The sequence below is a fragment of the Tympanuchus pallidicinctus genome, unplaced genomic scaffold (assembly GCF_026119805.1).
Source record: "Tympanuchus pallidicinctus isolate F22 unplaced genomic scaffold, pur_lepc_1.0 scaffold16, whole genome shotgun sequence".
NCBI classification, from domain to species: Eukaryota; Metazoa; Chordata; class Aves; order Galliformes; family Phasianidae; genus Tympanuchus; species Tympanuchus pallidicinctus.
The window spans coordinates 32,766,516-32,783,954 of NW_026294679.1; the positions used below are offsets into that span (position 1 = coordinate 32,766,516).

Genomic DNA, 17,439 nt, shown 5'->3' on the forward strand with positions numbered 1-17,439 from the left:
CCTTGTAAGCTCCTACAACTGTAGTATCCAGAAGTGATGTGTCTAGAGGAAAAGAATAAACAAATCTAGCTGATTCCCTGAAACAGGGAAACCATTCTCATTTATAGCATAAAGACAGTAGTTGTTCCTTTCAGACTTGTGCAGAAATATGCTCCACATGAAACTACCAAAGAATAGATGCCAACCTGGTTAGAAAGCTTATAGCCTAGAGGAGTTACCCATTTTCCCTATTAAAGGAAAAGGCTGTAATGCATGATGTTTGTAGAGCTTTGTGTGGGAACTGACTGTTTGATGTTTTCATTACGGACCTGGATGATGGCATAAAGAATGTGCTTAATAGTTAATTTGCAACAGCAAGCATCTTGTAAGACAAAGTAGAATAAAACAATACTGTATGAATTGGGTGGCTTAATGAAATAGTAGGATGAAGTTAAAAAAGCAATAACTGGCTGCACAGAAAGAGGATGGGTGAGAACTAGCCAAACATATCTGTAGAAAAGGAGCCAAAGGAAACTGTCAGAAGGTGAATAGGAATCAAGAATATTGTGCTACTCCACCAAAGGAAAACAAATTAGAGTTGTAGAAAAAAGCACAGTTTATAGCATGTGCAAAAAGATTCTTCAGATGTACTCAGGATTGGTAGTTCTGTATCTGATTTGAAGCAAACAAATAGAAATTAGGAGGGCCAGGAATTGAATCTGAGTGAAAATGCTTGCAAGATCACAATGAAGAGGAACATGAAATGCAGAGGAAACAGTTGATGACATTGTTGAGCAGCTAAGTGGTTTAGGTCATCAGTTCCCTGTTGGTGGTGAAGATGGGGTGGTCCTACTTGATCCTGTTTTCTAGAAACAAAGGTGTAGGATAAGGAGATGGCAGACAAAACTTGCTTGTTTGAATATGAAATAGGTTGTTCCAGTGGCTTAATTCTGAAGTAACCAGGCTAATTTAAATCAAACTAAAACAACAACAAAAAAAAATGCAAACATTTGATGGGGGAAGATATCCATTAAAAATAGCAGCAATTCTAGACAATTAAAAAAGAACAAACGTATGCTTTTTTTCTCTGTTTAAAAAAACAGTTGTAAAAGTGATCTGGGAATTAAAGACATATAAGATTCACATCTGGACCTGGAAAGCTGACAAAATGTTAGTTCAAAGCAGCTAATAGTCTTAAGTTCTAGCCAGGATATATGGAATAACAGTACCACCCCTCTCTCCAGCCCTGTAAGTGAAGTAGCAGATGTAGAAGCAACATCTGACTTAATTAAACTAAATAGATAAAGGGCCCTTCATTTGGCCTCCAGAAGGCTATTAAGAGAAACCAGATAATTATAGAGCAAGGGGCAAAGTGCTTTCTTGGTCCAGAAACTGAGTAGGAGAAGGAAGTTTCTTTTATTAGTTTTCATTACAGATAAATTTAAGACCAGATATTCTCCTGTCTGATGTGTATATTAATTTCAAAATGCAGATCTTTAGTGAAGCATAAAATTTGCAGAGGTTATTTAGCTCTTGCCCTTGTTCAGGCCAGAGTGGGGATTTAAAAAAAGACCAAAACCTAAAGGTGAATAAACAGCGCAAAGTGTTGACAAGTGCTTTAGAAAAGGCTTGAGAGGGCAGCCATGCCTAGCTGCACCTTTCAGTCACTATCACTGAGATGCAGTCCTTGCTGTTGATGCTGCAGGAGATAGCATCTTTGCTTTGCTTGCCTTAGCATCTTTGAGACACCTTGCGGTCTACCACTGAGACCAAAATACATTTCTCTGGGCCCCTACTGAGATGACTTTGGTCTGCTGCCTCACTTAACTGCTGCTAACGTTTTGCCAATGATACTGGCAGATCAAAAACCTCCTCCTGAAATCTGTGGAAGTACTCCCAGAAAGGATGTTTGAACAGGAAGAATTCCTCCTAGATGTAACGTTACAATGAGGTGGGTAATGGGCATGAGCTACAGCACATCCATCTCTCATAGGGACCAGAAGGGCTCTTTGTCATGCCTGCGGTATGGGACTGGGAAGACCATTGTGTTACAAGAAATTCTGCATTTAATGTAATCATAAAAGTAATCATACAGAATTGCACTTCAGTGGTTCTCATGATCACAAACATTAAAAAAAATAATATATATATACTTATTTATTTATGTATAACCTTTTAAATCTTCTGTGTTAAAGCACAGTTTCTACTCTTACCTCCTGAAATTGTGTTAGTGGCATTCTGGTGATAGCTGATCACTTCCAAATACCGTCTTGAAGCTCTTATCAAGAATTATGAATATTTTGGAGAAGATGCTAATGAGTCAAAGCCTTCCTTTTCAATTTGTACAGATCAGATTGTACTCTTCAGACCACTGGAAGGAATGATGCTCAGGTTACACTGGAGCAGATTGCTTTGCTGAGTGGAAAAATACTTTTAAAATTTGCATTAGTTATTGCTCATGTGTCACAACTCAGAGAAGTTCTACTGCGTTTATAGGTGTGAGAGACCCACATGCAAATTTCTTCCCTAACCTTAATCTACATATGGACATAGTCAAATCGACCTTTCCTGTATTTTCGATTTACTAATAGACAAATTGAGAGAAATGCAATCATGCTTATGTTGAAATTTCTCCCGTGGTTGTGCTTGTGTTTCTAGGACTGCATAGTTCCCATCTGCTTAACTCAGGGGCTAGTCTGTATGCCTCAGACAGCAAAAGCTAAACGCATCTTTCCCAGCAGCTGAAAGGATGGATTCTCCAAGACATGTCCTAGCAGCCTGTCAAGTCTCCTATGGAAGACAGGAGAAAACATTCAGCCTATTTGTGAAAAGTAACGTATGGAACATTTAACAAAAGAGAAAGGCTAGGTATAATTAATGCAGGGAGCAGCAAAGGTCAAATGTCAGGCTTCTGAAAGAGAGAGAAAAATTTACACACCCTGTAAATAATCCTGGAATAAAGTAAATCTGAAATGTAAAAAACAACCTGAAAGGCAGGCAAGGCTGAACATATTTAAATATGTAATGAAACACAGTTCTCCAAATGACTGGGCAGAGTCATTCAGGTGACCAGTGAGCAGAAGGCCCCCATATGGTGTGTCATGGGTGGGAACATGTTTACTCCTGTGTTATTAGATCTGGAATGTGCAAGTCAGCTGTTTGCAAGCAAGTAATTCAGAAGAGCTCTGCAAAGATGCTGGTGAAACATGGATACAGGAAAGTGCCCAACTGATATTAAAATGATGCAAGCAGTGAACTTGTATTGACTTTGAGTTGTACATAGGCATTTTTGTTGTTGTTATTGTATGCATCCTGAATTTGTGTTCTTACTTTTGTGACTCAGTTACTGTTACACTCAATAGATGTGCTAACAAGCAAGCCCTAAGAAAAACCAGTTGACTATTTCCTGGAAGCTGCTAATTATATTTGGCTGATATTAGTTTCAACAGCAGTCAAAGATACCCAACTCCTAACACTCATTATTTCCTATAGGTAAGAACAGAAGCCTCATTAGTGTTGGCTTTCAAAAAAGGTGCGCTTGATCTTGATAGCTGTCCCATGGCATTACAGAGAGTAGGAAATTCATGATCACTGATGTAAATAAGCTCTTTTCCTGGGAGAGGGATCAGAAGCTTGGAGTGAATTCCATCCAGAGTGAGTTAAGCTTTCCAAAACCTCCCTCTGTGTAGTACCACATTTTGGAACAGTGGGACTATGTGCTGCACTTGCTAAGATTCATAAATATTTTCCTCCTTGTACAGAAGACTTTATGTTTGCTACCATACAGTCTTTTACTACTAGTTCAAATTCAGATCCAGCACATTCATTTCAGATTATTATAATTTACCCTTGTAGAGGACTCTGACAACACTATTGTTAGAGGATGAAACACCTGTATTTTTTGCCATCATCCCTTGGAACCCGACCAGGAGGAAAGTCTCCAGAACCAGGAAAAAAAAAAAAAAAAAAAAAAAAAAAAAAAAAAAAAAAAAAGCAGGTGTTATCATTATTATTTTGTAAAATTCTCTTCAGTTTTGGCTGAGATTGAAACTTTGTAATTTCCCTTTTGGCACTTGAATTCTTAGAAAAACACTGGCAATTTGTCAAAGCACAAACAGTGTGACCAGGCACAGTGTGCTGCCAGGATTTAAGGCATCTCGGACTAGCAGGGATGATTCTTGCAGGGAATAAGGAAAAAAGGCCTTGGTTAGGCTGGATTTGTCAGTACTGCCTCAACTGCTTGAGTGATCAGACCAACAAATGGCACCAACACCCAGCTTCCCAGTCAGGGAATTTCTTCTCTTAGGCAGGTGATGTAGTTACTGGTGTTGTGATGTGTCTCTACACAGCTGATGATAGCGAATGGGGAACTTCTCATGCTAGTTTTCTTGAGTTAAAAATTGCTTCTGTTGCAGTTTTGCACTTGAGTTAGAAAAAGCCAGAATTATGGTCATAAGCATAACCTTGTCATTCAGCCTCTTCATGCATATTCATTATGATGCAATCTTTAATTAGAGCCCTTAACTCTCTTTCCAGATTATTTTGCACACTTGCGGATAGATTTAAGTAGGGTTCCAGCTCATCTGTAGAATCTGAAGGTGCACAGAGAAAGGAATAAAGGAAAAAGACTGTTGGAAGAGAAAGGATCATCCTGTGATAAAGGCAGGTGAACGAGAATTCTTTTGTCCCTGTTGCTGCTGTAGTCTTTGTGCATGTTGCTGAGTAAGCTGCTTGAACCAAGATACCTTTTTTGTGGCTCCTGTGTTTGTCTTACCTTTTAGACTCCTCAGGCCTAATGTGCAGAAGTGCTGAGTGCTCAAAGGTGCAAATGAAATCGATAGGAGCCATTGGCACTCAGCATTTCTGGGCCGAGTTGGAGCAGATGGGATATGTGGACATGGGGAGAAGGACAGAAATTGCTGGGAGTCAGCTTTTCCTCTGCAGACAATTTGCGCCATGGTCTCTGGCATGTTTCTTTGTCATGAAGACAGCACATCTTGCAGGAAGTGTAAATTAGCTCACATCTGTGAGATACTTCTGGTGAAAAACACCCCAAACAATACTGTATGGAATCACTGCCTTCATGTGCAGAGCAGTTTTGGCGGATTGTTGATGACATGCATCTACACCTGTATAAAACTGTGTCATGTGTATACCTACACATTTAAGACATCCCTAGAGGATGTATGTGTGCATGTTTGAAAAATGCATCTTTTTAAAGATACTTTACTATTTGTGTTAGAGCAGCTTGGAATAGTAACGATGTGGTTTGCCTTTACAACCCCCCTCCCAAAAATAAAGCATTATTTATTCGTTTTACAAGGCCTCTTCTTAATCAGAAGAGTTGGTGGCTCCCAGTTATCAGCTGAACACAGTGCCTACTGGTTGTACTTTCATGTGTACATCAATGTATTTTAATGTATATATCAGTGTATTTTTGTACTTGGCTCTCAGCTAGGAGCTATCTAACAGTAGTATTTTTTCCACAGACAGGTGCTGTTCTTAATGCAAGCGTCAGGGTAGGGAGCATGTGTTTTCAAACAGGTGGATTAATTGCCCTCTGTCCATCCCTGTGGGAAGCTAACATACCTACCAGCAGAGCCACTCCATAAATTATATCTGGGAATAGTTTCAAATGGTTTTAATTAACTTCAGGAAGGCTGGATGGGACTCAGATGGTATTAAAGAAAAATAAATAGTTTTAGAAATTCATAATTAAGGGTGAGGGTTGGAGTCTTGGAAGAAGATGTGTCTTTCTGGTGGAAAATTAGATTGTGTCAGTAGAGTTACTTTGGATTTATACCTGTAAATGTCAGAGAAGAAAATGACCTGAAATGCTTGTACATAAATGAGCTGCACCTGCTTGCAGTGAAATCACTATCAAAATTTCCATTCATTTCAATAGCAGAAAGAGATGATGGATTAGGAAAATTTAATTTGGGGCTTTGGGGAATTATATTCACAACTGTAATTGTATTTATATAAAACGCACATTGATCCTTGAACAAATTCTCAGTACAGCTGACCACTGAAAACAATCAGAAGCGTCGCACATGCAGACGCACATTCTTCATATGATTAACTGTTAAATAGGGATGTAGCAGTAGATAATGCCCTGCTTGCAGTTACTTTGAGCTGTAGAACAGACTAAGCAGAGGGTGCAGGTATGAGCTCACTAAATGTATCCATACTTAAAGAAACAGTGGCAAATCTACTTCTTCACTCTGAATTTTAAGACTGAAGAAACAGCAGTCTTTAAATTACATGAGGGCTGCTCCGAAAGTAATGCCTCCTGTTTTATTCTACTGGCCCACGATGTCAGAGGTTGATGTTGATGGTATGGCAATAGAGGTTGAAACTTCCCACCAATATCCCATTTTATTTTGTTGCTATGTGACAGATGGCAGCAGAGGGGCAGTCTGACAGAATGGTGTTTGACATGGGAGTGTGTACAAAGCAAAAGTGTGGAATCAAAGTCTTCCATACTGAAAAAATAGCACCCACCAACATTTATCAATGCTTGCTGAACGTTTATGGAGAGCAAATAGTGGATGTGAGCACAGTGAGGCTGTAGGTGGTGTATTTCAGCATTGGTGAGAGTCATCTCTACTGGTGCAAATGTTTACAAATGTGGCATGCAGGCTCTTGTTCATCACTGTCAAAAATGCACACCGAATGGTGGTGGCTGTGTTGAAAAATAGTATTTGAAGCTGAGAATTTGCTCTATCAAATAGTGCTATTGTGCTCTTTGTATCTGTTGTGGTTTCCATGGAAATAAGTAGGAGGCATTACTTTTGGAGTGATCTACATATATAAGCACATGCAAACATTTAATTAATGGGGTCTTGACACATGAGCTTATACTTCCTACTCTTTTATTAAAATCATCCACCAAATTTTGAAGCAGGAATTAAATCTTTCTCTAATTAAAAGCATTACTTTTCAAATACAACTGTGTACTGTGACAAGTACTTCTGAATTCTGCATTAGTACTAAAGCTCCTCAGCTCCTGAATTTGTGGGTCTTTCTCCAATGTAAGCAAGCGAGGTTATCTGCTGAGATCTCTGTGACTCATCTAATAGTGCTGGTGAGAAACACTGACTAGTCCAACAGCCAGCTCCAGTGTTGCTGTGAATTTTACTCATGCTGAGGGACTTCCCCACACTTCCAATTCTCTGTGCAATAGGTCAGTGGAGTTTGCAATTTGGATGCTTAAGGAAATACGGCAAGAGGAGGGGAGTGTAAAAACCACGGCAGGTTTTCATGCAACTGTGTGCTTACAAACCACAGTAACCGAGGCATGGGAGCTTACTGCAGCAGTGCACATCCCCGTGGAGATACTTGGTGGATTGCTTCTTAGAGCCAGCATGTAACAGGTTATGATTTGTGCTCATACCAGCGTTGCAGGGGACGGGGATACAAAAAGTGCCCATCCTGATCAGTAACATTTCTGCTTTAGACTTCAAAGAACGCCTGTGGTGAAGTGTTGGGCTGGGCTGCAGGTGGAGGACTGACTTTGGGTTTACGCAGGTATAGCTGAGAGCAAGGGCTCAGGGGGAGGCAGGGCGCCAGCTGGCAGTTGTGCTTCACCTGCCCGTCCCTGACCTGCCCCCTGCACCCACTTAAAGATGAAGGAGGCGTCGTTCTTCTCTACCATATTCTGCTGATAGCAGGAGTTCACCTGCTGTGCCGTGAGGTCAGCTAAAGCAGGGGGAGCTCTGTTCTGAAGAACTTCTGGTAGCAGAGCCGCCTGAAGCAGCAGCCAGCTCTATTCCTGCCCGTTTCTCTCACTCTACGACCATGCTGCTGCAGGCTGCTTTCTTCACCTGCCGCAATTAGCGTTCACTTCACACAATCCACTCCCCTCGCCAACTTCCCAGCCTGTGCCGCGGCCCCAAGCCGATTCCGCTCTGCTGGCTCAGCCCAGCCCACAGGTGCCGTTCCCGCCGCCGCAGGGCAGCGCAGCTTCGCCGTTACCACCTCGCGCTACCGGCTGCAGTGCCGCGTCCCTCCGCCGCGTGGGGCGCGCGCTCCGCCCGCCGCCGTGTCTCAGCCCCGCGCTGTGGGCAGGAGGAGAAGGAGGAGCAGCCCGGCTGCGGGCTCGGTGCCGCCGCGGATGCCGGGGGTGGCAGTGGTGGAGCCGTGCCCGGTCCCGCCCCGGGACGCTGAGGCGGAGGTGAGTGCGGGCGCCGCGGGGCTGAGAGGAGCGGGGCTCCGATGGCGCCGTCCGGGGGGGACGTGGTGCAGGCGGCTCTGGGTGCTCCCTGCGCCCAACTCCGCGCGTCTCGCCGCACCCAGCCGGCTTGAAGTCCTTAAATCCGATCCCACGTCTTCTCCAGGCGGGGTTTGGGCGTTAGAGCTCCGCGCTCGTTGGGAAATCCTTGGGAAAGTCGGGCTGCGTTCAGCCCCTAAGTAGGAGCTCGGCGCTTCGTTGTGTCGGCAGCGAGGAGCGACGCAGCCGAGAGAGGTCAGTTGTTATTTGCACAGCGCTTGGGGGCAGTTGGGTGAGGAACCGGGATTCAGTAGGGCGCTGTGCCGGTCCGCCCCGTCGGGGCGCGGTGCCGCCACGTGTCTGCCCCGCGTCCGACCCGCCTTCGGGGCTACGTTCCGGTAGCCGGGCAGCACCGCACGGCTTTCCGCGGGTGCGGAGACAACGGGATCCGTAGGGGCACCTCGGGGAGCGGCCGTGCTCCCCTCTGCGCCGAGGCTACGGGCAGAAGGCCTACAGGTGGCACGGGGTGGGCTTGGCATTCTTTCTCCCCTTTCTGCCGACTCGCAAATCACGGAGCCGCCCTCCTCCCGCTGCAAAGTTTTCCCCGCGCAGCGCAGCGGGAGGAGCGCCGCTGCCCGACTGCGGCCGGCGCGAAGTTATCGGCGGAGGGGAGCCTCCTCCGCTCCTCCCTCCCGTCTCCAGCCCTCCTTCCCGGCGGAAAGCGGAGGAGAAACGGTGACCTCAGGTATCGCCGGTGCTGGTTTTGAAGGAGGCTAATAGGAACGGGCTGCTGGAGGAGATGCGATGCGCAGAGTTCAATATCCGCGTACGGTAATGAGGGAAATAAACGAACCAGTTAGTATTCCGCTCCTGTAATACTTGGCGCGGGAGTGAGGCTGCCGTCACATCTCATTTCCGAGCTCGCTCGGAGGAGCGGAGTGACGCCGGGTGCCTCATCCGCCGCCTTTCCCTCGGCGCTTTTCCCGGCCGCAGCGCTGCGGGGCGAAACCTTCGAGAGCGCTGCCGGAGCGGGACTGCAGCAGCGGACGGAGCGGCGTCGGCAGGGTGACCCGGTAGGTGACGCATCTGCTCCTCGCTCCCGAGGTCGGAGCTCGTTGTGAGAACTTGGGAGTTGTGGGGTGTCGGGAGTCCGGGGTTCTCGAGGAATCATAGAATCGTTCAGGTTGGAAAAGACCTTCGGCTTGGCATCGTGTGGGGCATCGCTGTGCGAGGCAGGCACCTGCTCTGCGAGCCCTGGCAGCGACAGCTGTGCGAGTGTCTGCCGTATGTGCTTGGGGCGTGGATGGCCACGAGTCAGTTTGCATTGACTCTTTAGGATTCCAGTGGAGAGAGGAATAAAAAAAAACACCAAAAATCCAGCACCTGTGTTTGCAAGGTTGCATCTGCCTCCTATCATCAAAAGTTAAGGTGGGAGCTTCTCCTTGTTTGGTCCCCCTGTGCCTTACAGAAGATTGGAGGAGATTTGTGACATGTAAAATCCTTGAATTGTTCCTGGGAGAGTCTATAGGGTTAAGTGAGATGCGTTGCTGCTCTCTGTTTGTTTGTTTGTTTTTTCCCTTTTGACCAACAACTGTTTTGTTTTCTGATTGTTGGAAACAGGAGATTAAAAAAAAAAATAAATTAAAAATAAAATCAGAGTGCGTACTTGAAGCGTTAAAGGAAATGTTCTCAGGATCCCACGTAGCAAGTTGGTGACGAATGCAAACTGTTCCTGTTTTGTGCTTCATCCAAACTCGGCTCTCCCTGAAAGATGCTGTCTCTTGCTGCTTCCCAGCAGTGCTGCTGTGCATGGCCAGGCAGCCACGCAGCATAAACGAGGAAGCTGGGGGCACTCATCAGTGCTGCAGCAGGAGTGCAGGCTGGTCACATGCAGCACTAGGCATATTTGTGACTGGGGTGTGCAGTCGTTGCACCTTGAACTTAGTTGTGTTGTGGAGCCTTAAAAATGTTACTTTGGAACTGGGGAGTGCTGCCTCTCCCCTCCTGCTTCAGCTGCCGTTTGGTCTGGCAAGCCCCCTTATGCCACCCTCTGGAAGGTTCAGTGACTGTACTTGACATGGAATTTTCAAGGGAGAGGCTGCAGACTGATAAGCAAATACTTAGACCACCCTTACTTTAATAATAATTCAAGATTTGATGGTGCAGCATTTCACGTTTGGCTTTAATAAGTACTTTGATTTTGAAATGATGATGAGTACGTGTCTCTGGGAAGGTGTGAGTTAATTCCTTTTCTTAAAGTAGGGAGTTACTAAAGCAGCCTCCTAAATATCTTCCTAGATGGGTGCTAATACAGCATTTGTTTGCAGGTGAAGTATTTCAGATGTGGTTTATGGGCTGCCATCCACCAGCTAAGCATTGTACCAGTCATCTAAATGTGTGCAGGGGTTTTTCAAGTCTGCTCCAGCCTCTGGTTTCTATGCCCCAATGGAAGCTTGCTGCAGCAAGTCTGTTCAGTTGCTGCCTCGCGTGTCTGGGAGGTCTGTGCATTTGCCACTGGCTGGGCTATGCTGGGGTTGTGGGCTCCTTGGTGCTTGCAGAGCCAGCCGCACCATGGAGGTGTGTGCTGCCCAGAGGAGCAGTACAGGAGTTGGTGAGGGAAGCTGGAACTGGCTGGGTTTCTCAATGAGATTCAGTATGCAGTAGGCTGGGTGAATGCCTTGCTAGGCTTGATGCTTACTTCTACCAGTAAGTATTATTAAACTTCTTGGGTATTTCTATCGGAACACATTCACTTAGAAATTTAGGATCTAAGTTCATCCTTTAGCAAGGCACTTTTGTAGCAAGTCTTCAGATCTCCATCAGTTTTGTTTCCTTCCCTCTTTTCATGCCTTAGCAGCTCGATACACATGGAGTTTTGATTCCAAGCTGTGTTATTTAAGTACTATGTGAAAACTTCAGGCATTGGGTGAACTTGTTATGAGGACTCTGTTTGTTAGCAAGTGAGTGAAGGAAGCAAACAGAGATTTTGGCACTTCTACTGTCATAGTGTGTTTCTTTGAAACAATCTGGATACCTTTGTGGCTTTAATTAAAAATAATCTTGGGCTGAAAAATAACAGGAACGGTGGTTTTCCTTTTTGTTTCCTTTTCATGTTGGTATTTGCTTAAAAGCTGGACATGGGCTCTGTTGGATGAAAAAATGGAAATGGTCAAGGAAATTCTGGTCCTTGTACAGCTGTAGCAATAAGATTGGTGTTAAACCCACTCATTTGGAGCACCAAATGCTTTTGTGCCATGAAGGTACTTTTTTGGATCTTCCTTGAAACTTAGCATGAATCTGGCAAGATGAGGCATTGCTTTTGTGCTGTTTAGTTATTTCCTGGCATTGCTGAAAGCTGAGCTGCTAGCCCATTAATGCGTGCAGCTGGGTAACTCTTATAGTTGAAGCTTGAGCTGTGAGCCCAGCCAACAGGCTGCTTGGTACTTACAAAGAGATTTGCTTGTATCTCCTACACATAGTTTACAAATTCAGTATGTGAACCACAGAAAACAGTAGCTGAAATCGAAAGGATTGTTGCTTAAAACTGGTAATCATAGCTTCCTCTTCTAATTAAAAATAATTAATCAGCTGATGGGTGAAGGCATGCCTGCTTTGTTCTTTCTGTTGCTACTAAACCATTCTATTTTGTGCATTTGTTGAGAGGAAAGATTTTTGCTGAAGGAAACTCTTGAGTGTCTAAAAAACCTCCAAGAGTGCAGCAGAGGATGCTTCTGGGACAGAATATGCGCCTGCAACTTGAGATGTTTGTTTGATTTATTATGAGACTTTACAATAAATGCTAACTCAGTAGTAATTGGATTTGATTTGTGTTTCGGCAGTTCAGGCAGTCAGTATAATCTATTGATGGTGGGTTTATGTGTTTTCTAGCTGTTTGGATCACATGCTTTTCTTTGGCTGCATACCTGACTGATAGCTGCTGACAGAACTCTGAGTGGGAGCCAAAGTGATTTAAAATAGTCTTTTAAAGATGTTATATGTATTATTTTTGTATATGCTTACATATGAGGCCTTTATCAAAGGTGATGTGACGTCACATGAAACACAGCTTCGGATGTCAGGGAGAGAGAAGGGGGTTCTTCCTGGATTCGCAAAAGGAAGAGATAAGCCATTAAGGATGTCTAAAAAGGATCACCTGTAGCTGTGGACTGTCTGCATTTGACTTGCGGTGTTCCCCTGTCACTGCAGACTCAGCCTGCTGGATGCCTTTGTCCCGGATCCTCAGCTGCCATTAACCAGCTTTGCCGGAGGTGCTGGGATGCCGTGACCTCCTGCCGTGCTGAATGGTGAGCAGATGTGCAGTGCTGGAAAATGCAGATAGGGCTGTGGGGCTGTGCTGTTGCAGGCTGCGTGTGGTGAGTTTTTCATTTTTCCTCTGGAAATGTGTCTCTGCTGAGTAATGTTTCAGAGCGAGGCCCAGGCAGGTTGGTGGTGTATCTCAGGATCCTACAGCCACAGAGGGAAGTGAGGAGCTCAGTACCAGTCAGGCTCTTATCCCCTGTACAAAACTGTTACCTCAGCTATTCCTGCTTGTGCTGGTGAAAACAGCCCTGAAAACAGCAGTGTCGTTATGAGCAGTTTACATCAGTAGCCTCAAGACTGGAATCTTAGCCTAAAGATGAACAGAGAAGTCATGGATTTCTTCATAATTTTGCTTCAAATTTCAAACAAACAAACCTTGCTGTAGTGAACGGCTGCCCGAGAAATGCCTTCCCAAGGAAGGGCTGCAAACTTCCTTTAGCAGCCTATTTTGTCTACTTTAAAGAGATTGCCCTGCAACACAAAAACGTGTGGTCTTGGATCAAATGAGTTCCCTGAAATAGTGCAGTCTGAAGGGCAGAGGGACGGCAAATTTCAAAGTGAACATCCACAAAGCCTGCAATTATTTTCTGTCACTAGTGAGCTACTAGAATGTTTTTCTTTTAGTTCATACCTTTCAGTACTATTCTGTTTTCTGACCTGAACAAACCATTTGTAAGACTGGGAAAAGAAACTAAGTCATAAGACAGGTGGCTCTGAAAGCTGGAAGACAGATTTAGAAAGGCGTTTGGGAAGGATGCAGGAAAAGTATTCTTCATAGAAACAGCTTCAGGAGTGGTCTTAATGGAAAGGTAGTGAACCCTTTCTAATACCAACGTAATGTTTAAGCAATAAAACACTGCTTTTTGCCAAAATGATTTAATTAGTGTGGGAAAATTACAGCCTGCTGCTTCTGTTGGTGCTTTTATTTAGTATTCTGGTGGTTAGGCAGTCAGATTCATATTCAAATATGTGGATAAAACTGCTTTATTGTCCAAAAATAGATATTTGGACTTAATTCTGCTTAATGTCATTTTCTGTAGAAAGTGTCGTAAGACTGAACTCACAGATGGCACCATTTGGGGACCTGGGAGAGCCCCATGTGGAGGGCTGTGAGCACATCCCTTCTACAGACTTGTTCCTGCAAAGCCAGGGTTTTGGTTGTCTCGCATCACATGGTGGTTTTTCTATTTTAAATAAAGATCTTCCTTTTGGGTTTCCATTCAAATTACGGTTCAGTGCACAACTGCAGGAGTGGTTTTAGCAATTGGTTCTTCTGGATGAGGTATGGAACTATGGTCTTTATCACTCTGTCATTAGATTTCATGCAGTGCTTTTTACGGGAACAAAAACATTAATCCCAGCATGCCAGGGTAATTTGAATAGTTAATTACAGCGTTTTCTGTTTACCTAGAGTTTCTCCTTCACTGTATTTTAAGAAACAGTGCTTCTGTCTCAGGATTTGCTGTCTTCCATCTGGCACCTGGCTGCATTTGTGAAAAGGAAGATGTTCCTGTGTGAAGCTTTGTGTTGTGTGTGCTTTGACACGAGAAGCTCTTGGCTCCCTGCCGCAGCTCTGCGCTCTGCTTTGTTTCACAGAGTGTAAGAAAGCTGTGGGATGGGTGAGCAGAAGTCAAATGCAGTGCATCCAAATCTCCGTCTTAAGGTATTATCAAAGAAATATTTTTGATTGCTCGGCGTAAAAAGTTGCTAGTCTACTTCTAGTCTTTTTTACACTGTAAAGACTTAGCTTATGTAGTACTTAAATATCCACGTGCGTTCCTGTAATTGCAGGATGTTGACTTTGTGCCATCTGTTGAGGTAAACATTGCTTATACTTTTCTTGTACTTTCTAGCCTGTGTTGCTTGGTTTTATTTATGTTGGTTGTTCCATTTGTTTTCTGAGGCAGTAACTCTGCTAAGGGAACCTCAGTACTGTATGGAAGGCAGTGTGAGGCAGCCACAGTGGAGCATAAACACATCTTGGGATTTGGCGTAGATCAGCTGAAGCCCGACAAGTGGAAATGTTGCCCTTACTTACATGCAATTATATATGCCTATGGGTGGGATCCAGCAAATAATTGTGGGGCTTCTTTCAGGAATATGTGGAAGTAGTATTCAAAGTAATTGTGAAAGAAGCTAACCTGGTTTCAGGGCTTTGAGTTCCTGGTGCTAAGAGTATCTCATGCTACTGGAGCTGTGCAGTCCCACGCTCTGCTCGGCTTGTAGGTGTCTGCCCATGGAAGAATGTGCACAGTGTGTGTTGCCTTTGGGGAAGCACCAACTGGCTTCCGAATCCATTTACCTTATTTGACATTAACAAACAGGATATTTAAATCTCCTGAGAGCAGTCTGATGTACCAGTTACATAGATGTCTGCCAGCAAAAGTTTGTTCATCATAGCAGTTCTGATTGTCAGGGAACTTTCTGATACTTGCTCATTTCACTTTATGCAGATTGTTTTTGTTATTTTTTTTCCCCCTAGGTCTGCAAATCTGCAAATCATAGGGCAGCAAATAATGTTTCTCAGCAGCTTTCTTTTACTGCCCTTTAAAACTTGAATTTATTTTATTTTGCCTAACATGGCTTGAGAGCAATGTGTTTTGTAAGATAAAAAGTCTAGTTAGAAAATTTCTTTAACAAAAATATTTACGTAAGTATTTATCACTGGGTAAGATCTGGATAAACGCACATGGTGAATTTCAGATGGTTGTTTCTGGGTGGTTTTTTTGTTCTGTTTTAAACCACAGGCTCTTTAATATGATGGGATTTATGGCTAGTGAACCATGGGACAGAACTTGATTTCATAAAAACCCTTCTGTTTGTTGAAAAAATCTAGAGAATAAGATGCTGTTAGCTGCTGTAGAAAATGTGGTCGCCTCTGCACTTGGGAGCAGAGGCAGAGCATGCATCCTCCAGAAATACTGCAGCAGCCTCTGTCACAATATGGTGTGCTCTGTTTGGCAGCCTCCTGGAAGCAAAGCAGAGAGGGGGAGGTGAAAGGCTGGTGGTGGGAGGTGTTTTACCTCTTCACGTCAGTTCCTCTCAATTTGTGTAAGGCTGAGCTCAATAAAGGAAGCGTAACAGTATAGCACCCACAGGAGAGTCAGAGAAGCTGACCTACTGTTGCGGTGGCCTTTTTTCATCTGGCAAGATAGTCTGCTGTATGCTGGTGGAACGGAAACTATTGAACAGGTGAATAGAGCCTTCTGAAATCTGTAATGAACTGAAGCTTCTTCCACTGGCAGGAAACCTGCTTTCTTTGTTTTGTTTGCTTTGTTTCTTTTTGACCATAACTTTAAAAAAAAAACAAAACAAAACACTGAAGCAATGGAAGATGGTGTTTAGGTTTACCTCATGGAAGGTAAAGGGCAGAGGATTGTTTAAGTCTCTTAGCAGGCTTCCCTTCTGAGGGGTCAATGGTCTCCCTTTGAGTTTTTGATATAGTTTCTATTTTATCATCTTTGAAGGCAGATTAGGAAAAAAAATCTTCTAACTAATGAGGGAGTATCAAACTAAAGGGAGCCATCCATCAGTGATATGGATGTTATGTCCTCTCTCCCTCTCACCAATTATCAAGGTAGTGACAGGTTTGACTCGAACTGTCACTGTCATTGATTTGAAAAGGATGTCACGAGGGTCATGAAATTTCAATTTTTTTTCTGGAGATGTTCTTGTACAACTTCTGCATAAGAAATTAGCAAACCGTTTTGTTAACATAAGCATTAACTGAAGCTGAATCCTGATCTGAATGTGTATGTTTGGTGGCCCTGCTAGGCAGGGGGGTTGGAACTACATGATCCTTGAGGTCCCTTCCAACCCAGGTGATTCTGTGATTCTGTGAAGCATCAAGGCCAGTGCAAAATTAAGTCATTAATTAAGTGGGCGTAGTAAGGCAAGCTGGGGCTCATAATTTTTGTGTTGGGTAGGAAACAATCAGTTTGCAGCAATCACTGGGCTCGTTGAGTTTAATTCGGAACTGTTTTGAGGCTGATATGTGTTGAGTTGGATTTACTTCCATATGTGTTGTCTGGTGGTATTTTGGTGGGTCTGTAAAGCTGATGGAAGAGACATCACGAGGCTGGAAATGCACTAACTTTGCGTTTGCCAGTATTGATAATACTGCTTAATTTCTCTATTTTCAGTGTCTTAGAGGGAACCAAGTATTTAGCTCGTAATTAAAAGCTTTATTTCATCTCAACTTTTCTCTTGCTTCTATTTAAAAATGTCTGTAACCCGTGCCAGTAACATCATCCAATTTAGGATCTGTTAACGAGATGCTGAGTCAGGAGCTGTCTGAGGGCCTGGGAGCAGTGGAACCAAAGTTGCTGAGATGGAAGCTGGGCAGTATTGGAAAAACCTGATCTTCCCAATGCCAAACTTCTGCTGTTTCACCTCATTAATTGGTGTGTTCAGGTGGGTGAATTGGTACATATGCTTCTAGTCTTTCTATGGCATTTATTTGACATGCAGAAGAGATGAAAATTTTATTGAGTTTACTAAGGATAGTTGTAGGCACAGCGTGCAAGGAATTGAGTACTGAGACTGTCCATTTAGATCTATTTTGTTGACAAACATTTGTTTGCAACTGTTTTTAATGCTGTATGTCATCTTCTAGCAAAATCAATCATAGCTAGGCATTGCATAGAAAAGTATGGGTAGTGAAATCAATCACTAGTGGTTATATTACAAGCAAACAGGCTAAGATGATTGTTGGTGCAGTGGTTTACTTACAGTAATACTGTTGTTTTATTTTTTACGGTCTCCTAATCAAATTTTAACGTGCGGTTTGACATTTACATGACATTCACATCCATAGAAATACTGTTTGCTTTTCCCCCATTGCTCAGTTTTGTTTGAAATTGTGTTATGCTCAAAGCTTTAGACTGAGATTTTGTGGAAAGGTGTTGGTAAGAAGTGTTGATGGTAAC

The 17,439-nt window shown here is 43.7% G+C and overlaps 2 protein-coding genes across 6 annotated transcripts in view; one reads left to right on the forward strand and one right to left on the reverse strand.

The window, feature by feature from the left end:
- ANXA11 (annexin A11) overlaps positions 1 to 8,009 on the reverse strand; it is a 751,397-nt gene extending 743,388 nt beyond the window's left edge. Inside the window, exon 1 of the mRNA XM_052677597.1 lies at positions 8,006 to 8,009. The gene's annotated coding sequence lies outside the window, so the exon portion shown is untranslated. The remainder of the gene's footprint in view (positions 1 to 8,005) is intronic.
- A 25-nt stretch (positions 8,010 to 8,034) lies between these two features.
- PCDH15 (protocadherin related 15) overlaps positions 8,035 to 17,439 on the forward strand; it is a 669,788-nt gene continuing 660,383 nt past the window's right edge. For 2 of the 5 annotated variants that reach the window (XM_052677550.1, XM_052677554.1), the window contains exon 1: positions 8,035 to 8,155. The gene's annotated coding sequence lies outside the window, so the exon portion shown is untranslated. The remainder of the gene's footprint in view (positions 8,156 to 17,439) is intronic. The other 3 variants (XM_052677551.1, XM_052677553.1, XM_052677555.1) reach the window with 2 other exon arrangements.